Source organism: Equus caballus, chromosome 13 (assembly GCF_041296265.1).
Source record: "Equus caballus isolate H_3958 breed thoroughbred chromosome 13, TB-T2T, whole genome shotgun sequence".
In the NCBI taxonomy this organism is placed as follows: Eukaryota; Metazoa; Chordata; class Mammalia; order Perissodactyla; family Equidae; genus Equus; species Equus caballus.
The window spans coordinates 26,259,835-26,284,002 of record NC_091696.1 but is presented as its reverse complement, the minus strand read 5'-3'; the positions used below and the strand labels follow the sequence as shown (position 1 = coordinate 26,284,002).

Sequence of the window (24,168 nt, the reverse complement as noted above, 5' to 3'; positions counted from 1 at the left end):
CTGTGATGTCTAATCCAATCAGAGATGACAGAGGGGTAAGAACAGGAGCTGGCCAGACCTCAGAAACTAATGTTTTTCTCCAAATATGCCTGTTTCTACTTACAGATATATTGCCCTAAAGATGTAGATCAGAGCGTTGAAGTCTTGATTATGGATGGTGAGCCCCCCTAATCCTTTTAAACAAAGCTTTCCTTATTGTAGTTCCAGCATTCTTATCCCCATTAGCTAGCTAATACATTTGTAGTGGCTGGAAATTATTTTAAAGAATGTTTCAGTATACTTACGTACAGATAAAACATCCACCAATCAGTTACACATACAAACATTCTGATTCTGCAGGTTCACCAGTTAGCAGCGATTGGGTGAAACTCATGGCAGGAGATGTCCTCCATGTTTTGAGATTGTATAGTTCCTTCCAAAAACAAAACCAAGAACAAACCAAAAAACAAGCAAAAACAAAAACAAACCAACTTGCTTACTGATATATACATTAGATATGGTTAGGAATTCTGATTTGGGGTTCCCTCATATAAATCACAACCACTTGGTCTATCAGTCTGCCCTCAGGAATGTGGCGAAAGTGTAACACGGCACATTACATAAAAGCTAAGGCAAAGGATTCCAGGACCATCCAAGGGTAAAGAGTAGCAAGCGACAATTTAATTTTGTTTTCTACAGTTTCAAGTTCAATGGGAGACATTTTGAATGGTCAACATCTAGACGATGTAGGGATAGGGGGCTGTTATTAAGGTTCATTTTTCTAGAACCCAGACCACTGTGTCCTGACCCAGAGGACTAAGTGTAGGTGCTTTTTTTCAGGCAATGAGAGGCAACCTTAACTGAGGATCTCTGCCCTCAGCCCCTACTGCTCTTGCCCCTCCCTCTCTCCACTGCAACCCCCCGGCCCTACTTGCCATTCCTCAAACACACCGTCTATGCTTCTACCTCAGGGCCTTGCATTTCTTGTGCAATTTGTCTGGAATATTGCCCCCAATCCCATACATCCACGTCTCATTTCCTTCAGATCTTTGCTTAAATGTTACCTTCTCAGTGAGGCCTTCCTTGATCATATTTAACACTGCATCCCTTCCTATTCTGTTTCCCTTCCTGCTCTTTTCTCTCTATATAGTACATCATCTGATATACTAATTGGTCTACATATTTAACTGTTTTTATCTATCTCTACCCACTATTAGCTTTACAAAGGCAAGGGAGAGATAGTCACATCTCTAGTGCCTATAACAGTGCTTAGCATAGGGTACGTACACAAAAAATATTTGTTAAAAAAAAAAAGAATGAACTGAAGTTAGGGAGGCTAATACAGTAATTATGGGGTATCAGGGCACAAAAACTGATCATTATTTTACATATGTCAGAGTCTCAATGTATGATGAATGACACACCTTCTCCTTTAACATTTTCAAGATCCTCTGAGAAGGAAATAAAAGTCCTTAATTTGATTCCAGCCATATATCTCTCTCCCTTTCTCCCCACCTACCCCCAGCCAATTTAGGATGCTTTTTTTTCTTTTTCTTTTTAAAGAACAGTACTAGGAAAGTCATAAGAAAAACCTGCATGAAAGAATGGCCATGTTTTGTTGATTATAGCCATAAACTCTAGAAACAGTATATCCAACAAGGGACTGACTCAAATACCATTTGAATTGGAAACTCTTTCTTCAACAATCCTTTCAACAGCCTTTGTGCAGTGAAATAGACACATCCAGTGGGCTGCTGGGTTAATTACAGCTCTGCATAACTCTAACTGTCCCAAGGGAGAAGAGTCCGCTTCGCTTCGCCTGTTTAAAGGTGTCACTTGCTTGACTTCCTTCTTGATCTCCTTATATTATTTCCAGCCTGCCCTTCCCCAAGAATGATTCCCTGTAAAGATATCCAGGAAATTCACAGGCTGAAAACACACTGCTGGGGGTCAGATCCCCATGGCTTTTATTTCTGACACAGACTACTATACAATGCTGTTTGTTGCTGGTTTGGCTGGAGGGCAAGAGAAACGGGGAACAGGGGAGAACCAACCCAATATGGCTGTTCTCTTTGGAATTGGAGGTAAAGACCATACCCACAATCTATAGGCTTCTCTTTCTCTGCGCTCTTTATCCTCATGATTCTCTTCACTCCTACCGTCTTTCCAATTTTCAGATGCTGCATTGTGTCTGCCTACTGACAAATCCCTACATAATTAGACCTAAAGCTTGACCAGTCTCAGTTTACACACCTCCAATCCTGTGTTGCCCAGTCTATGTTTAACAGTGTTGACTATAAGAAATATATTTTACATATGGAATAGAAATCCAGTGCAGTACAATCACCGTGGCCAAATTTAATCTCCTCCATCTAGCACACCTTCAAACACCTGAATCCACTGATCATCTTGACCGTGAGGCTTTCTTTATTTTTCTTTTTAGGAAGATTAGCCCTGAGCTAACATCCACTGCCAATCCTCCTCTTTTGCTGAGGCCATCTTCCTCTATTTTATACGTGGGACGCCTGCCACAGTATGGCTTGATAAGCGGTGAGTAGGTCCATGCCCAGAATCTGAATGGGTGAACCGCTGGCCGCCAAAGCAGAGTGTGATTAAGCATGAAATTAACCATTATGCCACGGGGCTGGCATGAGGCTTTCTTTACATTGAATGTTTCCACTTCCTTCTGCCATGTTTCCTAGGTTTCAAGTTTTAACAGCAAAGTCTGGATGGCCAAATACTGCAGCTGGTTCTCTAATGTTCCTCTTTCTCTGCTGGGTGGTTTACAGTCTAGAGACTGCTAGGCGGGGCTGGGAATGGCCAGGTGAATAAGAGGTTGAGGTCATAGAGAAGCTATGCTGACCACTAGATCCTTATCCTAACAGACTTCAAAAAGCAAGGCAGGGAGGGTGGGGATACAGGGATAAAAGCCATTCTCTACTAGTCATTCTAAATACACAACAGCATTTAATACTGTTAGCTTCTTCCTCAAGCAAATAACACTCTTGCCAAGATTACTGTAAGTCTTCACTGAAATTTCTAGGTCATTTTTTCATCTACTATTGCTAAGCTATATGTGTCTCATGCTGAACTTGAAGAGTCAGCCCATTACATTATCCTATGGTGTTCCACCATATCACTTGTATGGTGAAAACCTTCCAATGGTTTCCCATCTCCCTCAGAGAACATCTGAAACTCCTCAAGCTTCAGAATCTTGTCATCGTCTGTGGCATATGTCAGATGTGGTCTCAACCTTTTTATCTGAAGATAGAAAGATTTTTTTTCTTCTGCTGACACTTCACCAACCAATTCATTTTGTGGGGAGCAGGGCAGAATTAGATCTTACTTCCTCTAACTTCTAGGAGGTGAAATCCCAATAATGTAAGTCAAGAATCTATCAGAGGTTCTAGCTTTGGACAACAGTCCTTCCAGCAGTGGAGGTGAAGGACAGACTCAAGCTTCAAAGTCAGGCCTGTCAGATGCCAGCTCACCTACTTGGTCATTTACTTCACCTCACTAGGGCTCGGTTTCCTCACATATAAAATGGGGATAATGAATGAACTCGCTTCATGAGGGTGTGTAACAATTAAATCAGATTAATAGCAAAAAACAAACAAACAAAAACCAAATACAAAGGAAGTATTCAATAAATAAAGTCTTACGTAACTGCTAAATGTGCACCTCCAATATGGCATCTGTTTCTCTCCCAAATGACCCCTACCTAAATTCCCCACTTAACAGGTCAGATTTCCATCTGCTGTCTCATCCCATCAAGTCTCAGTCCTCTTCAATGAAGTCATACTTACTCAGCTAGAGGGAGACAGTGGTTTTATGTAGTCTGAAGCTTAAACACTTATGGGGGGTGCTTTTAAGAAAAAGAACACAAAGTTATGAATATAAGATTAGGTGTAAGGCATAGAGGAGGTCCTGGCAACTGAAGTGCCTTGAGGCTTAAACTTCACAGCTTCCTGGTAAATGTACTTCTGCATCCCCCACTTTTATGCATGGTGCAGTAGACAGAACAGAGGCTGTGGGGAAGTCAGACCTTTAACAATCGCTTTAGGGGCTCTATTTCTTTGTTTGTAAAATGAAGCTAATCATATCTCATTTAGTTCCCACAGCCAATCTAGGAAGGAGGTAATTGTTTCACACTGTCTCCCATCGGTTGTCAAATCTTGCTTATTTGATCTCCAAAATGAATTTAATCCCTTTTCTTCTCTCAACCTCCACAGCTACCTACTATGAGTCACCATCTCTCACCTGGACATTAGTAAGTCTCCTAACTGCTAGCATTCACTCAGGCCTCCCACATTCCATCCTCTACACAGCAGCTGGGGCCAGCTTTTTAAAGGACAAACGGGATCATGTCTGTCCAGTTTTAAATACTATAGTGACTTCCAACTGGTCTTTTCAAGATTGTAACTGTGTACACACACACACACACTCACTCATCTGTTACGTGATGTCTTTGTCTCACACTAATTTTTAAAATCAATAAATTTTACTCAATAGATATTTAGAGATTTTTATGACTATAAACAGAGATTATACATTTTATTCATATATGCATGGAATAGCTAAAAAATTAATCACGTATTTGTCCACAAACAAAATCTTAACCAATGCAGAAAAGTAGGGCAGGGAACAAGTCCATTTTGTTTCTTGCTGTGTCCCCAGAGCCTACTTGATAACCTAGCTCACAGTAGGTTTTGATCAACATATGTCAAAGGAAAGAATGAATGAACGCACAATGATAGATGTGTCTAGTTAAGCTGCTTTTCACATAGAAGATACTGCATTTTACTACTACAATGTTCTCAGCATTTATAGATTTATAGGCAACATTATAATTACTACAAAATTAACACTATTATCTAATAATAATCACTAGGTACCAAAAACATCTTCCTCCCCCTTCTTAACAATTTCTTCCATATCACTTGTTCCATGGTTTACGAAGGAGTGCTGCTTCTTCAACACAAACAACCTCTTGTCTGGGTGAGTATCCCTCTGGACACCCTCACTTTCCTAGATGTACAAAACGTGTTCCATTTCTGGTTAAGAGTCTAACACTAGTGCCAGTCAAGAAACCCTGATTCCATTTCTTATCATCAACCATACAGAGTCAGCTATCTCCATTCTCTGCATTCTCTTCCAAGTCTAGCAGATGTGATGAGAACATCGCATCAACCATCTCCCTCCTTCTTCCTCCCTCCTGTTACAGACTCAGGTCTTAACTGGGTTTCCCTCATCTCTGCTGCAGTCTCCCTCCCTCCAGTCCTTCCTCCAGCAAGCAGCCTTCCTCCCGCTCCTTCTCCTGCCTGCTTGCACCAAGACATGCAGACAGCTGTGGCTTGCCTCCCAGAGCAGGAACAGCACACTTGCTCAGGCCCCTGCTCGCTTTGTATCTGGACCCAGTCTTTTTGGCAATCCTGATTACCTCCTTGGTGTACTGCAGTGTTTACTAGACTGTTCCAGAGTATGAGGGCTGAATATTCTCTTCATCTGGGCCCTCTATTCCCCCATTATCTCCTTCGTTGTCATGGCATAATCCTCTGGCATTTCCCAGCAGATTACCACCAATTATCATCAGCCCAGTGACTCTAAGAGGCCAAGTTGTAAAGCACCTAGGAAGCAAAGAAGAAAATATCCAAGGATTTTACCTCTCACGACATGTCTCCAGCTTCTTCCAGCCAATGTGAAGGAATTTAGTGCACCCTATTGCCTGTCCTAGGCTATCTGCACTTGCACCCTGATCAATCACTGGGAAATGAGAGGTTCTGTCCCCTCGTGACAGGTTTCAGGCAGTTGTCAGCAGCCTGAAGAGGTGCTCTTGGGATACAATCCTTCCTGATCCTCCCAAATCACGTCAGTACAAATGACAGGGAACAGGAGTCCTACGGCCCTGCTTTCTTGTTAGCAAGAGGAGGCAGAAGAACATTCCCTGAGGTCAAGTCCTCCTGTTGTTTTTTTCCTCTCAAAGTCCAAGGACCAAACTGGGGCTAGGGACAAGAGAGTGGATGAAGAGAGCTGCAATCAATCTCTGAAAGTCAGTAGAAGTAGGCTAGATGGGGCACTTTCTTGACTTTTTCCTTTCCTATCTCTTTTTTAAAACGGGAAGCAGAGAAGCTAAGAATGCCATAAATGAGAAGAAAGATGCCAGATGGAGGGAGGCAGAGGAGGTAAGAGGGATAATGAAGATTGCATGACGCCCAAGTGCTGAAATGGGGGAATGGGGCCTTACTCTGCACTGGGAAACAATCTATAGACAATAAAGAAACTTCAGAATAACCTAAATAAAAATTCCTCATCTTGGCATTCAAGATCCTAAAAGTGAATTAACCTCAACCTACTTAACCTGGCCAACCTTATGTTCTATACATTTATACCCAGAATCTCACTCCTTTTCCCCAAAACTGTGCTGATCACTGTTTCTCTTGTCTGAAGTATCTTTCCCTGGCACCTTCCAAAATCAACTCGTCCTTTAACCCCCCAGGAGCCTTCATCATTGCCTCCAGCCCACTCTCTTGGGACCACTGTGGCTTTTACAGTATCGAGAAAGACAAGCCACTAGCAGACTAACTGTACAAGCTGTGAAACACTGGCCGAGTTACCTAAACTTTCTGTGCTCAGTGACCTTCTCTTTAAATGTGGATAATAAAAATGATGCCCACTCCACTGAGTTGTTGTGGAGATTAATGGGGTTGATCTGTGTGAAGTGCGTAAAAGCGTTTGGCACATAGCGAGTGCCTAACAAATGACACTTCTTCATACAGTTTATCACACATTGTAGCACTTGCTCATATGTTGCTCTGAATGTCTCTGAAACAGATTCACAAATGCCTCCTCTGTTTCCTCAACCAGACTGGAAGCTCTTGGAGGATAGATACTATGCCTAAAACCTGCTTGAAACACTTCAAAGTGATACATATATATATAAAATATGAATTCAAAGATTTCCAGAAAAGCAATATCCTTGAGTATCTACTATGTGTCAGGCAAGGCAAAAGCTGCTGAAGGAACAAGATAGAGGAGGCTGTGAGGAGTTTGCTTAGGGTGCTAGGGAATCTATGAGGAGACATCCTTCCTAAATTAACAGCCCCCCTCCCCTTTCCTGTGCCTGCTCCCAAATCCTTCAGGAAGAGGCTAGTGGCATGCTTGCATTCGTACTGAGCAGAGCTACAAATCTGTTGAACAGTTTGTTTTGATTAAAAATTAATAGCTGCTTTTGACCCATATGGATTAATTTCACTTTCTCTAAGTATCTCCTTTAATTGACAAACTACCATTAGGTGAAAGAACCAATTAAACAGAGCAAACTGACTCCCTCCCTCCCTCTGCCAGTCTTCATCCTCCTTCCTCCCTCTCCATGTTGTCTTGCCTGAGTGTTTTAATAGACTATTTCCATACTGGCACAATGAGATTAATTACTCAGTAAACACACAAGAACAAAGGTGGGAGGTGTGCTTGATGTGGATGCCAAGCCGTACTGAATCTACCAAAGAGTAGTGGAGGAAGGCTTGGGGAAGGAAGGAAAAGAAAAGAGATCCACTTCCATGGCCTCAAAAGATTGACAAGTGTACTTCTTGTCAATTAACTGGCACTCCCAAGCTTATCAGCCATCAGAGGCTGCTCAATGTACTACTTTATCACAGTTTGGCAAAACTCCTTGATAAATTCCCTGGAAAGTGCTGACAAGGTTATTTTAATAACAAGCTGGACAACGTCCATTCATTGTACATTACATCACGTGCTCTTGTGCCCTAGAAGAGGGCATGAAGCTCCCTCCTGTGCTGCAGTGAGAGTGTTCAATGGGAAGACAGCACTGTAACAAAGTGCTATGGCCAGTACAATGCACCCAGGCCCCTAAGGACTAAAGACTTTGCCCTCTGCTAGAATTTTCTACAGGTTTCTAGATCTTACCGGTTGAGTGTTTCTCTCTTCCTTCCTCTTAAGGCTCTGCCAAAGCAAGTACAGAGGAACACTGTGCCTTTATTGGGGCTGGAGAGCTCCAAGGAGCCTCCACTAGAGACAGACAGATCCCAAACAACTTGGTGCCCTGAAACAGGAAATGTTTATACCTAAACCCACCTTTCATCTGGAGGATGATAGACCTACCGCTTTCCAGTGGGAGTGTCAGAAACCAACCAAACTTGTCAATTCCAAATTTGGGAGTAGGTAGATGGAGAAGAAAAGGACTCATGATTGATTTTGTTTTGCTCAGCAGATTTTTTTTTTAATGGCACAATCCAACAATGACTAGGAGGTCTACCACACAACCTGTAGTTGTACACTGACACAATGATGGTACATGGAGAGAAACATAGGAAATTGCATTTTAAAACATCTGGAAGGACCTTTAGAAATTTATACTCAGTTTCTCCCCAAATATTTTATTATGAAAATTTTCAAACACAGAAAAGTAGAAAGAATTTTACAGTGAACACCATATACTCAACACCAATATTCTGCCATCAACAGTTCACTACACTTGCTTTATCATGTATCTATCCCATCTAGTCAGCCTGTTATGTATCTATCAATCCATCTTCTTTTTAATTGCTTTAAAAAAAAGTACTATTTTTTTAAAGCTATTTGAAGAAGAGTTTATGTAAATAGACTCTTTTGAGAAAGGCCAATCTATGAAACAGAAAAAAATTAAGCTACTCTGGTTGAAGCAGGGTCAGGCTCCTGATGTCCTGACAACCCATGCCCACCGCCAGCTGCCCCCAGGCTCCAGGGAAGACCATGCGAAATTACAGACAACTCTTCATCTGGCAAATGGGCCACTGAGACCCAGGAAGGGAGTGACCCTCATGCGACCACATCCTCGCCAGGTGTCCTTGGGTAAGTTATTGCATTACATTTCAATTCTCTTAGTTGTAAAGAGGAGATAATAATTATACAGAACAATGTAAAACTAGCAGCAAACTTCTGGCACATAGTAAGTAAATGCTCTATAAACATCAGCTGTTACTATGATCACTACAGTGCCTTGGAGAGAATGAAGCACAGTCTCAAATAGGATGTACAGGTGAGAGGAAATGGTGAAAAGCCTGGGGTGGGGATGCAAAGACTCAGATTCCACTGCTGAGCCCATAATCAACCATGAGTAACTTAGCCAAGCTCATAGTGGTACGTAATTGGGAAAAATCCCTGTGTCCTCCCAATCTCAAAGGGATGGTTTAAAGATGAAAAGGGAGGGTAAATACATATTCTGGAAGCAAAATTTCTGCAGCAATTCAAGGTATTCCTATTATTATTATTAGAGGTGTTGTTCCAGGAACGGATGAGTTCTGACAACTGCCATGCCCCTTGAAAACCAGACTTCCCTTTTACTGCCTTTAAGCTATACGAATTGTTCAGGGTCACTTTTCCAACCTTCATATTGCTGCTGTCATCTTCCTTAAAGAAAATCTCATCATCTTGTTTCTCCACAAAACTAAACCAAATCAAAACTCTGAACTAACTCAGTGGGTTTTCAAGGTCCTTTAGGACTTGACACCAAAATACTTTCCTAGACTTATCTCTCACCACTTACCCACTTCCATTCCTGAACCCAGGGCTCTCTACCTGCCAGGTATACCAATATTCTGTTTTTTTCTGGGCATACTGGATCATTCTACGAGTCTGTGCTTTTGCAGAGCAGAGACTCGCAGGACTAACTGGACACCATCTAGGCACCGTGCTGGCATTTGCGCAAGGTTGCTCACACTAAAACATTGTGGTGTGGATACTCGGAGCCACATTTTACAAAGAGAAAAAGGGAGGCAGAGACAATTGGAGTGTACTAAGCCAGGGCTCCCAGCAGATAAGTGACCGTGACTGTAGCTTCAGGAGCCGAGACTGGCCCCTCTTCAATCCCAGGCTGTCCGTGCTCAGGCTGCGCATCTCTCAGGGTATAGTTTCGCTGCCACTGCTTCTTGGAGGCCCTCCTCACCTCTCCAGTCCCTCCTGGGATCTCTTGCAGCACTGCACACAGACTTACGGGGAATTTGAGAGAAGATCTAGCAACATGGGAAAGTCAGCAGGTTTCAGAGTTGGGTAGCCCTGCTTCTCATCTTGGTTTTGAACCTCAGTAGTCAGGAGGCAATTCCCTCATGTGCACCTCACATAGCTGAGGTAAGGATTTAGTTAACTAACATTTATAGGGTACCTGGTCTTTAGCAGGTGCTTGTTAAGTGTCAGGTTCCCCACCCTTCCTGTCATAAAGACTGGACTCATGGTCATGACACAACGAGAGCATACTGAGGGCAGGGGTCAGCGTTGCTGTGAGGGCTAGGAGACCTCTTGCCACTCAGTCTGGTTCTGCTGTCCTTGGCTTACACAGGAATCTTGCTGAATCTACAGCGTGGCCCACCCTTCACGGACCCAAAGCTCCCAGGTCCACATTCCAATACCTGGCCCATCACCTCTGAGCTGCAAAGGAGCCTGGGGCACTGTGTTTATTACTTTAGTTTTGTAGGTAATGCAGCCCAGGTGATTGGGCTGTGTATTGCACAAAACAAACAGGGCCTTGTCTGAGTTTAGATTCAGGTTACACTGTGGGATGGTGCCCAAAAAGTAACTGAGAACACTGGTAAAAATGCCTTCTCTGGAAACAGCCAACCTGAAGTTTTAAAAGAGCTGGGGCTCGTTTTGAACCTGGACTCCTACAGCTGAGCTATCATCCTGGTTACTTGGGCTTGAAGTACCTGGAAGTCCACTAATAAGCTGGGAACTTTATAAAGAAACACACACAGTTTACACCCAGAGCTGAAATTACCCCTTTTGGGAACCAAACACCTTCTATTTCTCCTGATGCTTGTCCTGGAATCTTTCTAACTGAGAGGAACTACATTGTGCCTCAGTTTCATGAATGATCAGCAGACATCATCCTCCTACCGCTGATGGCCATGCAAGGACAAACTATTCTCTCAGAATCTGATGAGGGAAAGGGAAAAAAATGTCACAAACTAATGATATATCACAAAGAAAAATGTGGGTTTTTGTAACACAAGTTTACAAACAAGGGTAGGAATATGGCATTTGTCCTTCCTCACATTTAAGTTTCAGTGGAAGCCAGTCTTAGCTCTCTCTCCTCATGGGAGACCACGCAACCTAGCAAATGAAAAGAGGCATAATGGGGCCGGCTGGGTGGTGCAGTGGTTAAGAGCGCACGTTCCGCTTTGGCGGCCTGGGGTTCGCCGGTTCAGATCCCAAGTGCGGACATGGCACTGCTTGGCAAGCCATGCTGTGGTAGGCATCCCACATATAAAGTAGAGGAAGATGGGTAAATGGATGTTAGCTCAGGGCCAGTCTTCCTCAGCAAAAAGAGGAGGATTGGCAGCAGTTAGCTCAGGGCTAATCTTCCTCAAAAAAAAAAAAAAAAAAAAAAAGAGGCATGAGCTGCACATGTGTGGACTGCTAGCTCTCGACATTGTGGAAGTTTCTGATGAGCCTATGTTCAGGGAGTAGTTACAGAGAGAAACAGGCAGACACATCTTCCTGGACCTCTTCCTTCATGCATCATGGCAGCCACCCGGAGATCTCTACAATGTCTCCTGTGCAGAGATGAACAACTCTGAGCTATTCACCCTCAGGGGTCCATGCTGGAGTCAGATGCAGAATCACTCTTGTCAAGAAGCTGCATAACAAGTTCTGGGTGACACAGTCCAGCAAGAAAATACAGCACCCATCAAACAAGGCAATGGCTTGCTTGTGTTTGGGTTTATTCCCCAGGTATGGCCCCTGAGGAGAAATTCTTAAAAAAGGGCAAAGGAATAACTTCCCCATCAACTGCCTGGAAACATCAACAAAACCTGAGAAGGGAGGTGGAAAACACCTCCCCTTCCTTCACCCTAAAAACCAATGACTTCCTGTTTAAGCAGCAGAAGAGAGAGGAGTAATTCACCTACTCACAAGATCCGACCACTTGGCAGCCATCCAAGAATCTGAAGAGAAACCTTGAATTTTGAAAACATAATAGACAAGGGAGTCAGCTTAAGAAAAGATTCCATCTATCAGCTAACGAGAGGCTGAGGTCATGAAATAAGGTATTCTTTATACTTGAGAGACCATGCTAAAACTCTAAAAAATGTACCAGAAGGAGTGGGGGCTGGGGGAGCCCTGTGCAATGTTCTTAGCATGTAATAGGGGTTACCGTTTCAAGGAGGCTTATCATTTCTTCTGACATCCTGACAGAAATGCGTAATACAGAAGTTTAGCAATGTGGGCAGGTTAAATTATACGAGGCAGAGGAAATCATTTCACTTTGAATTGAAGCGCTGCTGTGGGCCACACTGGGCTGTGCCAGTTCTTAGCAGCCTGGGTACCTCCAGCCCCCTAGGCTCCCAAAAGGAGGGGTGGCCTCAGCAGGGGGCAGAGCCCAGGATGAGCATCAGGCTCAAGGGCTCATGTTTACAAAGCAGCAGCCCTTGAAGAGGGAATGTGGCTGTTGGTAGGCTTTGTGTTCAGCCTTCTCCAGGCTTCTCTTACTCTCTTGCTAACGTGAGGAGTGAGGCCAAAGGGCCCCTGGAAACCAAGAGGCGGGCAAAGCAAGTCTGGAAGACGTTCTAGCAAAGCTCTCTGGTAACTACTTCTCTACACCCGGGACATAACAAAAAGAGCTATCCCACATGACCCTGCCGCAGATTCTGAAGAGCCTTCTAATCATTGGAGAAAGACTAAACTGCATTCAGTAAAGTCTGAGTGAAGTACATTTAACTGGAATCTGAGTCTTTTAAAAATGCAAGTGCAACTCTGTCAGTGACACATCCCTACTAGAAGGACCAGCATGTTACACCCCAATGGTGGATCCCACACGCTATAGTCCATTCACACAGCAGGAAAAAGTAGATAGCAAACCACTTTTTCCTCACCAGGGAAAGAACTACTTGTCTGTCCAATGCATTTTAATTGTATCAGGACATGGACAAAAGAAGTTAAAACTGCTTCCATGTGGTTTTGTGACTGGCTCCTTGGTACACTCAGAGCTGTCCCTCCTCAGGGCTGAAAGGCTGCTCCTGCCTCCCTCCCAGGGAGACGGCACATGGCTGAGGTGTGGACACAAAGAAAATAGAGAAATGACAGTCATCTATGATTTTCTGACATTCTTATTAAAGTGGTAGCTACTAAGCACCACATGAGACAAGCAGCACCTCCTCCCCCTTAATAAAATGATTCCATTGAGCGGGTAAAATGACCCCCTTTTATGGATAAGAAAACTGAGACCCAAGTCACACAGCTGGTGGGTTGAGACCCAGATCTACAGTTGTTGCAGTTTCCACTATGCTATGATGCCAGGAATAAAGGTTGTCTCCTGGCCCCAAGCAGCGCTCCTCACCCTCTCACAGTCACTGTCACATGTACACCCCCACCCCCACACCCATGTGCACACACACACACACAGAGTCCCTTTTGGAGGAGGCACTTGAAAGACACTGGGGACTTTAATAAACAGACCTGACTTAACACCTGCCTGGGGGTGTGGAGCTGACTTCTTGACTCCACCTTCAGGCCTCCCAGGCAGACTCGGTCCCAAAGGAAGGCAGCAGGGAGACACTGCGGTGGGGGGGTGGGGGGGGAAGCAAGGCCGCAGGGCCCTAAGGAAAGCATACTTCATGCTCCAGGGCCTGCCAGCTGACACGTGCAGCTAGGTGAAACCAGGTTAAAAATGGACATCCAGGGCAGCTGCTACTGGAGGAGAGGTCATGGGAGGTGGCAGGAGAGCAGGGTTGTGTGGGGGGTGGGAGTCAGGTGGAGCTGTCCTGGTTGTAGGGGTGCCTCAGGCTGTGTGTGTTCTGACCATCTGTGGGTCAGAGACCTGCCTTGTATGGAGGGAGTGGCTGTCCTGCCCACTCTCAGCAGCGGGGTGTGCCTGGGGCCACCGTTGTCATTCACAATCCATCCTGGTAGCAACTCCCTGCCCCTTCTAAGTTCTTCCATCATCTCTATGTGGTTTGGAAATCTGACTAATGCTGGTGTCTCTGAACACATTACAGTAAGTGGGCATTAATTAATGCCAAATGACAACAGAATTTCTCCTGAATTACACATGATGCTCGCATTAAGAGCAAACACGTTCATTTGGATCGATGGTGTGAGTACCACAAGAATTTACAATGATTTGCCAAGGATAAGAAGTAAACTTTCTTAAGTAAGAGTTCTCTTTAACCAAAATAAGAGTAAAAGCTTTTAGGAGAGGTTGTTAATGATAATAACAATTTGGTCACGAGCTATGTAAATCTTACATGAGGATGGAACCGGAGGTAAATGGCTGGGGGCACCAAAGCTGAAACAAGTGAGCCAGGCTGACTGTTGACTTTTTGTGTTGGCTGAGGAAGGAAACTAATGTGTTTTAAAGCACTCGTGGTGTGCATGCATACAAAGACTTGCGTGTGCCTGTCTTATTTCATCCTCACAACAAGCCTGTAGATAGATATCAGTATCATGCCAGTTTTAAATCTAAGGATACCAAAATTCAAAGGGGATGAGGGACTGACAAAGCTCATGCAGCTAGAAAGTGGCACAGCTGTCACCAAAAAGAGGTTTTCCTGACCCCAAGCTCTTGGTTCTTTCCTATAAACTTGTGTCTCTGCTGGGTGGGCTGTGCATCGGAAGCCTTAGGAGTGCCTTTAGAATTACAGATTCCTGGTCTCCACCTGGAAACTTCCCACCTGGAAACTTCTTTTTCCCCAGTCCCCAGGGTAATGCCAAAGCATCTCTCTGTGCACAGCACTCTGGGCGACTGGTGTGTGGCCAGGTGGGGAACCTCCCTCCACACTCAGCTGCTGAGAAGTCCCACATTCCTATCTATCCACCTGATCAGATGTTATATCTCTTCACCTGCTCTGCAGGCCACCACCCTTGGCTTCCCAACACTCTGATTAGATGAATGAGTCAGGGTCAGGCACAGATGTGATGAACATCTTTACTCTCCCTACGTGAGTGCTTGCTACTGCCATCTGCAGTGTCCAAAATCAAGGCCATTAGGGACAGGGTGGCCCAGGCTTAACCACAGCATGAGTGCAAATTAAGTTGCAAGTTTAGGAGCTTCCTCCACTGCCCATGGTCCAGAATATGACAGGAGTCTTACTACTGGCTGGAACTCACCTGATGTTCTCCACTCGCTACTGGAATAACACCCAGAAATGCAGTGAGAACAGTACCAACATCAGCAACAAAGGCACATTCCTAGTCAGAACTTGAAAATGAAAATAAACACATGACAACAATAAACGAGTACAAAGTATATTAAAGTTTGTGTGGTGGATATGGCTGATGGGGGAGTGAGGAATCAATAAGAGGATCAAACTCCCTAAACCTGGTCTAAGCTGGGAGGCAGCAGTGGGCTCCATTTAACACTGATAACAGTAACAACAACTAGGATGTCAGTAACTCCTGTAGACTGCATTTATTCTCTTCACCATGGCCTCGCAAGGTAAGAATTCTTACTGAGGTTCTGGAGAGGTTCGATGATTTTTTTAAGCTGCGTGAGCAGTTGGTTATGAATTCCAGGCTGTCTTGAGTCTAACACCAAACCTTAAGCCCACTTTCCTCCTCAGTGGATCCTAGAGACGGGCTGAGAGTTAGAAACTCAATGACTTTGGTAGTTTAGTGGTGTGACTGAGCAGGGAAGGTTTAAATAGAGAAGTTAAAACAATGTCACATTCACAAAACAAGAGAGGACACTCATTCAGGCTTTCCATCTGACTATATCAGAAGGTCTGCAGCCCACACCCTTTGTGGCAGTCACCGTTCTTTGCCTACTCAGAAGCCATTTCCACCACTTCTTTCCTGCTAACAGAACTCTATCCAAGACAGCACAATGCCATCCCCCAGGAACCATCAGGGAAATCCAGGCCCGCTTTGCCAGATACTTGCTTTTCCCTTTTTCCTTTGTACCTAAGAATGAACTGTTCTAGCCAAGGAGATGTAAAAGGCCCTTACCCCCACCTGCCTCTTTCTTGTCTGCTTTGCATGTGTTCTGTAAAGACCTGTGAATGTTACCTTATAAGGACAAAGGGTCTTTGCTGATGGGACTCAATTAAAGATCCTGAGATAAGGAGATTATCTTGAGTTATCTGGAGAGGCCCAAAGTGCCGTCACAAGTATCCTTACAAGAAAGCAAGAGACAGAGATCAAATACACAAAAGAGGAGAAAGCTACGTGAAGACAGAGGCAGAGATTGGAATGATGTGGCCACGAGCCAAAGAACGCCAGCAGTCACCAGAAGCTGAAAGATGCTCCTCAAGAGCCTCTGGAGGGGGTGTGGCCCTGCCGACACCTCAATTTTGGCTCAGTTAAAATGAGGTTGAACTTCTGGCCTCCAGAATTGTGAGAAAATAAATTTCATTGTTTTAAGCCACGAAGTTGGTGGTAATTTCTTACAGGAGCCACAGGAAACTAATATACTGCCCAAAGCCACTGTTAGGCATTCTGCTATTGCAGCTGAACACATCCTAATTTTTGTATCTCTGTGATACCTAGAAGGTAAAACTTAAGAAGGACTGATACAGGTATTGTTCTCATATCTGACCATTAGAGGTAGTTCCTAGAGAGCGTGTTTTCTCGGGATTCCCACAGGTGCTGGGAAGTCTCCCTGAGACCACCCTCTCCCACCTTGTTGCTGCCATCTTTCAGAGAGCACACCTACTGCTAAAATCCCCATCACCGTTTCACTGGCAGTGAATTAATGCAGTGTTCCCAAAGCTCACATTCACTGAGAGTGGCCACATGGGCAGGCAGCTTCCTCCACATCCTAGGTCCTAAAGCACACAGGACACCCGGTGAAGGTTTGCTAGGACTCGTGGCACCTGTACTTCCTTGGCATGTGTCACACAGGAGGCTCTGTGTTAGCAATGGCGTAAAGAACATCTAGTGGGGTTGGGAGTCTAACACAGGGCAGATGAGGGGAGGGAGAAAAGGGCCCAGGAGGTTGCGGAAGGTATTTAAAAACAGTCTCACTCTATACAATAGGAGTAAATTCAACAGAAATTAATTTAAAAGCCTCTTCAAAAGGAAAACTAGAGCTTAGGCAGATTATAAAGGCTGCCTTTGTCATCAATCTTCAGTTGGGAGCCTACCACCTATGTTTTTTGGGGTATCTCCTACTCCTCCAAAGCTTAGTGATTTTCTGCTGGATCTCTCTCCACAAAACCCTCCTTTCCAAATTTCACGGACCATGGACATGGTCATGATTTGTATCTCTCTGATCTTCTTCTACCACTTCAAGACATACCCATTTTGGGTCCCACTTCTCAAGAGGTCTGCTCCTGGGGAGTTGACTGACTTGGTTGTACTGGATTAGTCACTAATGTGTGTTATGGGTTTTTCTGGGGGGGGTGGGGAGAAGCAGTGGTAGGGGATCAGCAGGGGTAACATTCAGAAGGGACTGAAATCTAAAATTTACTGAGTGCTTATTATGGGCTGTATCATCCTAGATGTTTTATATCCAGATTAAGAAAACAAAAACAGAACAGCAGCAGCTCAGAGGCATTAAGCAAAATTGCCCAAGGTCACAGTTACACAGCACTATCTTCTTGATAGAGCTAGAACTGTGGTCTCGCCACCTCTACCTTTCTAGGCATCTGCAGCACCCAAAGCCTGGTGATCTCTGGCTGTCTGACTCCCACAGGGCCCCTCACGACCAGACCTTTTGGAGCGATGGCCTGGCCTGCTGGACTGCACAGTTTATATGCTTTCCACAACAGGCTAGCTTTCATGAAATGCTCAAGCAGACACAGAATGCCCTGGTCAGTTTAAAAGCATGTCCTACCATTAGGCAAAGACCATAGTATTTTTATTAAGGCCAAAAACCACTGATGAGTACTAAAATTAGTGGATGAAAGTGTGGTAAGAAACAGCTACTAGCATAGTCTCAAAGTCACTCTCTACAAGATCCTTATTAATTTGAAAGGGAAAAAATAGTAACTTTATAGTGAGAAATCTAGTAGACATCAGCTTATGTTAGAGATCCAAGCTGCCATCACCAGTAGGAAGACCTCACATGCCCCCTGATGTGATATACTGAGAAGCACACATCACTTCCCTGGTATTCCTGCCATAATCTAATCCAGAGAAAACCTCAGACAAACCCAAATTGAAGGATGGAGAGTCCACAAAATAACCTGCCTGGATTCTTGAAAAAAGGCTATAATTGGGCAAACGGGTGAGCTTTGAATAGGGTCTGTAGATTTAGCTAACAGTATCATATGAAGGTTAATTTCCTGGTTTAGATATTTGTACTATGTATAAGATAGAACATTAGGGGAAGCTGGGTGCTACCACCAAAGCATTAAGATTTTGCTTCAGTTCATCCCATTTCAAGTTCCTCATTTGTAAAACGAAGATTACATATTCTTTCCCCTAGGGTGTTATTAGGTTTAAATGAGCTAATGTATGGTGCTTTAACACATTTAGTATAAAAGACTACACAGGTTGCACAACAACGTGAATGTACTTAACACTACCGAAATGTACATTTAAAAATGGTTAAAGATGGTGAATTTTGCTATGTGTATTTTGCCAACACTAAAAAAAAAAAAAAATAAAGTCATTCAGTGTATCATATAAAAACACTTACACAAACATCAGGTCATATTTTGTTCTTAATGGTTATCATCACCACATATATTTATTCCTAAATTAGATACAGACAAAATCTCAGCATTCTGACTGGGCTACCATTCACTCCCACAGCTCCAAGTGTCTCTGCTACTCAGATGGCTCTTGGTCTCCCAGATGCTGACCTATAGTTTAGGTATCACTCCTGCACCATAAATGTGCATACTCGTCTGAACTCATCCAGTGGAGGGCCTTGTAAGTCTTTCCCTGAACTCACATTTCCAGTCTCCCGCTCTCTCAGTGTCCAATTGATGGCGTCATCAATAGCTCTCCGGACAGCCTTACTTGAAACCTGAGTCATCTATTACTCCTCCCTAATCCCCACACCCCAGCGATCATGAAATCATGACAATTCTACTTCAGAAATGCCTCCAAAATCTAGCTCCTTCCTCTCCTATTAATTTAGCTGAGAACCCTATCACCTCTCACCTAGTCTATGATGACAACTTTCTCTTTGGTCATCTGGCCAAAGTTTCCCTCCCTTCCATCCCATCCCTTCACCACTGCCAGAATTCTCTTCCAAAAAGTCAAATCTGATGTCTCATTCACCTATATAAAGAACTTAGTGGGCTGCTGACTAGATCAAGTCCAAATTCTTATCCTGCCAAAGTGTTTATACTGAGCTGTTTATATCAACCTACATTTACAGTTACATCTCATCCATTCCCTACCAGGGACCTTGTTCCATATAAACAGAAGTACTCATGCTTCTCGCCACATGCTAAGCCTTTCACATCTCTTTGATTTTTGCAAATATCCCCTTTGCCTGTTATCTGAACACCATTCTGGCTACCTAGCAATCATCTACACTCAGGTGCTTCAGAAAGATTTAATTCAAATGCCTGTTCTCTTAGACAATATGGTTCAGTTTTTTGCATTCAGACATCTTGCCATTCCTCAGCATACACTACTTGGGGGGAAGAGTACAGTGTATAATTCATCAAGATACCCAACTTTCTCTTCAATTAGATCATATCTCTCTGAAGGCTTGTTATGTCTTCGTCATCTTTGCATCCCTAGTTCCCAGGACAGTGCTCGGCTCAGCACACAGTGAGGGCTAGGTTTATTGAATGAACTGTTCGTGAAGAAGAAATGACTAAGCTTATCACCTTTCAGTCTTAGGAAAATCATTTCAGCAAAACTGCCTGCTATAGTTTAAGAAGTACTGCACTGGACACAAATTAGGTACTCTGGGATGACCACAGTTCCTTTGGACAAGTAAGTTACATTTTGTACCCTATATAAGTAATTTACTAATTGGCCTTCCAGTGACTTGGACCCCTGTATATCTCAAGATGGCTGTATTATACTTGGAGAATAAGTCATCATCCACTATATTAAAAATATTAAGGAATTCTGGACTAGTCTGAATGCATGTACACATGAACCCTCACTCCATAAAATCCTGTGCCCTTCTATAATTTTTAATAGCTTAACTTAAGCAAGATAGAACTAATCTGTGGATGGCATTTAAGGTGACTCTGAATATTTAGGCAACTATTATATATAATTGTAAACCATGTGCTCCTATTTGAGACCCTCTGATCACTATAAAGTGCTAACTTTGGATGATCAAGGCAGCTTGGATGGCTGGCAAGAAGTACCTACGAGCATAGCAGAAAGGTTAGGGTATGCTTCACAGACACATCGTTGTCTGCCCAACTCTCACCTGCTAGGCCCTCTGCCTACTCCAGCACCAGACAGAGTTATCTCCAGAGTAGCACTTTTGAACTACATGGCCCAGTCTTTTTACCCCCAGCTGATTGATTCAGGCATGAGCACTTGACTTTAGCTAGGCCAATCTACAGTCCTTTCCAGAGAACCCGCCCGCTGGAACCTAACCCAGCTTGAGACAATCTGAATCCTTTCCTTGAATTTTAGTAACTGCATTGGAAAAGGAGAGTGTCTCTTCCATTGGCAGAAGCTGAAACGTATAATGCTCAGGAGGATGGGTCATGATTTCTACCAACAGGAGAAATCAAGTCTCACAAACAATCAAGCATAAAGTGGACAGGCAAAAAGAAGTAGAGATAAGACAGGGAGGGCACTTAATTTCCTGTTTCATGCTTCTGAAGTCCAGTCCCATACCTCTGCCCTTCTGACAGTTTGGTTATTTCAACACTTACCTGTATTCCAAAAGCCTATATTTGTTAGTCTGAATTTAATTTGTGTTATGTGAAACAAAAAAGAATCTTAAAGGGGCTGGCCCGGTGGCACAGCAGTTAATTGCGCACGTTCTGCCTCAGCGGCCCAGGGTTCACCAGTTCAGATCCCAGGTGTGGACATGGCACCGCTTGGCACGCCATGCTGGGGCGGGCGTCCCACATATAACGTAGAGGAAGGTAGGCAGGGATGCTAGCTCAGGGCCAGTCTTCCTCAGCAAAAAGAGGAGGATTGGCAGCAGTTAGCTCAGGGCTAATCATCCTCAAAAAAAAGAATCTTAAAAACAAAACAAAACACTGCTAACATAATACAGCCAAAGCTGTTAAATCTTATGAGCTTTAAAATGACCCAATGACTTCATGAAGGCTCTTGTATGAGTTCTGCTTTAAGTATTGAAGAATGTGGAGATCATGTATTTTATCTAGCTACACAGAAGGTTGATGAATTCCTTTATACAATGAATAAGTGCTTTGTAATTGATTTATTGGGTAAACCGAATCTTTTTCAGTGTCTAATCTTCTTCTTCTTTTTATTTTTTTGTGAGGAAGATTGGAGCTGAGCTAACATCTGTTGCCAGTCGTCCTCTTTTTGCCTGAGGAAAATCATCACTGAGCTAACACGTGTGCCAATCTTCCTCTGCTTTATGTGGGATGCCACCACAGCGTGGTTTGAGGAGCAGTATGTAGGTCCACACCTGGGATCCAAACCTATGAACCCCAGGCCACTGAAGCAGAGCATGCAAACTTAACCCCTATGCCACTGGGCCAGCCCCAGTGTCTACTCTTCTTAAAGTAGGTCTACCTACACATCATTAGAAGTTTAGGAAGGAATGAGGGTACAAGTGTAAGTAAACAGTCCACATATGGTGTCATGTTGTCTCTGGGGAATACAATATTTAAAATTATTGCTACATTCTAAACAGACCATCTGAGAGACAGAATTCCTTTTCAATGACTGGATCAATATTTTTCTTCTTCTCTCTTACTCTTTGAGTGATTGGATCTAAGGCCAGAGGAGAAAATCAGGTCAGTCCCCTGGACCTACTGCAATCTAGCAGGGAAGATCGATATGTGTGCTTGGGAGCCCAAGGAGGGTGTGGGACCAGGGAGCACAATTCTTAATGTGCTAATATAATTTCAAAATTCTCAGTGAGAGAAGCCATGCCTATCTATGGCTCTTCTGTTGCAGCATTTAAAAAATTGCCCTGAGGGTACAAGGCATAACTCACTTTATGTGTGGTTTATTGACTAAGTTTATGAATTTATGACCCTACCACATATCCTGCCAAGGGGAAGAGCAGCTTGTCCATTCTGTCCAGGAGGGGTAACATCTCAAGTTTGGAAGAGAGAGAGAGAGAGATGACGGGGCCAGAGAAGTGGAGAGAGGTCTTTCTGTGAGAGAACAAAACGTAATGTCTGAGCTGTACGTGTGCTGGACATTGAAGTGTCCAGCACTAAGGATCCAACAAAAGAGAATTTTGATGATTTTACTCTTGGCTGACAAAGTGGACCCTAATCTGTATCCCATTCATTATTTAGAGACAACCTTAAACTGTCCTTTTAAGGTACACAATTCAACTTAAGTTTATTACAGCCTCTCCAATAATTCTGAGAAAAAGGATGCTAAGCAATATAAAAGAATGAGGCATTTTGCCAGAGTGACTGCTTACCCTTAAACTAACAAAATCAATGCCTTTCAAGCACCTTAGAAGTACTATTTGCATGCAAGTAATGTGCTAAACATGAAAGGGACTTAGTACTTAATTAAAGCTCATCACAGAGCATCTTTCTGAGAGATATTTTGTTGGATGTTAAAATTACAATTGAAAGTGATTAAATACTCTTTGAACATTTCCTTTTATTCCAACATATTACTATTCTCCCTGCCTTTTCCTATCAGTCCTCAGGCTTACGGGAAAGTCGCTTGAGGGAGAGCCCAGCTTAGTGGCTGAGTGCTGCCTCAGAAGCTAGACAACTTGGATTCGAAACCTGGTTCTGCCACTAACTGGGGCAAGACTTTGGGCATATTACGTAAGCTCTCTGTGACTCAGTTTCCTCCTCTGTAAACTGGGGATAATATTAGCCCCTACCTATTAGGGTTGTAGTGTGGATTAAACAAGATGATATATGTAAAGAATATATAAGCACTATTTAAATAATAATTATTAACATCTCTACATAGCATGAAACACTAGAAACCTTACAGAATTTGAAGTCAGTGAGATCCGGACAAAAGGAAAGAATCTTATCTCTGCCACCATTAGGACATGGCAAATTATCTTTTTGAACCTCTGTTTCTTTATAACTAAAATGGAGTAATCATGCCTATATGGTGTAAAGACTGTATGCGATAATGTGTAAAATCTCCTGGAAAACACTTCTAACTGGGTTTATGAGAATATCAGCCTGTGTGGATGGACATGAATTGTGCCATACTGAGGACCCATGGTTCCTTCCTTTCATCTGACCACAGGCAGACAAGAACAATAAAAATCAGCCCAAGGCTTGGCAGGGACTGGTGCTTACCCTGGGCTCTCCTCAGAGAAGAAGGTACTGCCCATTCTACCTCCAGGGGTTAAACGTCAAGGAGAGAGAGAGAGCAGACTGCAGTGGGCACTGTGGTCAGCCGTCTGTTATGTGCACAAGGCAGCTAGTCACCTGCCCAACTAGGATGTCCAGAGAGGTGCATACCTGCAGGCTGGCTCCCCATAAATTCTTTCCCTGGCTTCTTTCTCAGTGTAAGAGGAGAACAGGCCCTGCTTAGGCCACCTCCTCACAGCACCTCTGTGCATGAAGTCAGGGCCCTTGGGCTCCCCAACAGACTGCCTGCCTGAAGCACACACTGGAGCCAGGGAACTTGCCTGAGAAGCCAGTAAAATTTTAATGCACTCTGTAGTGCGGTCATGTCATATTCGGTTATGGCAAATAATCCCAGATGCCTGCAGAGGTAAAATGGAGCTGTAATGTGCTTGCCTCCTAACCCGAGCTGACAGCAATGATGTACGACTACCATTAGCGGAAAATATCACTTCAACTAACCCATGATCCAGCTCCGCTCAGGGTCACATTATCCGTGAGGAACAAATTACACTCCCAAAGTAAATACAAATTTTCTACACAAAATGGGTACCAAAAAAGGGAAGGGGGAGATGTGTTCCCTTCACCAGTACACTGCTGAGTGACACAGATGATAAAGGACAGAACAAGTCACTGGCTGACAGAATGCTGTGCCGTAATCAGCTCAGCCGGCGCGTGCCAGCCGATAAACACTATGTTCTCCCCTTAGCAGCAAATACAGAATCTTCCACGTGGATATGGCTGCTTCAGGTATTCCTTATCATTTGGGCTGCAGGAATACCCCAAGCAGCACTTGCTGGCAGACAAGGAAAGGCCCCGCAGCCTTGGTGGACCCAGCAACTCT

The 24,168-nt window shown here is 43.8% G+C and overlaps 1 protein-coding gene across 8 annotated transcripts in view; it reads right to left on the bottom strand.

The window, feature by feature from the left end:
- Positions 1–24,168, bottom strand: part of AUTS2 (activator of transcription and developmental regulator AUTS2) — a 1,156,658-nt gene that overhangs the window by 286,705 nt on the left and 845,785 nt on the right. The window lies entirely within an intron of this gene.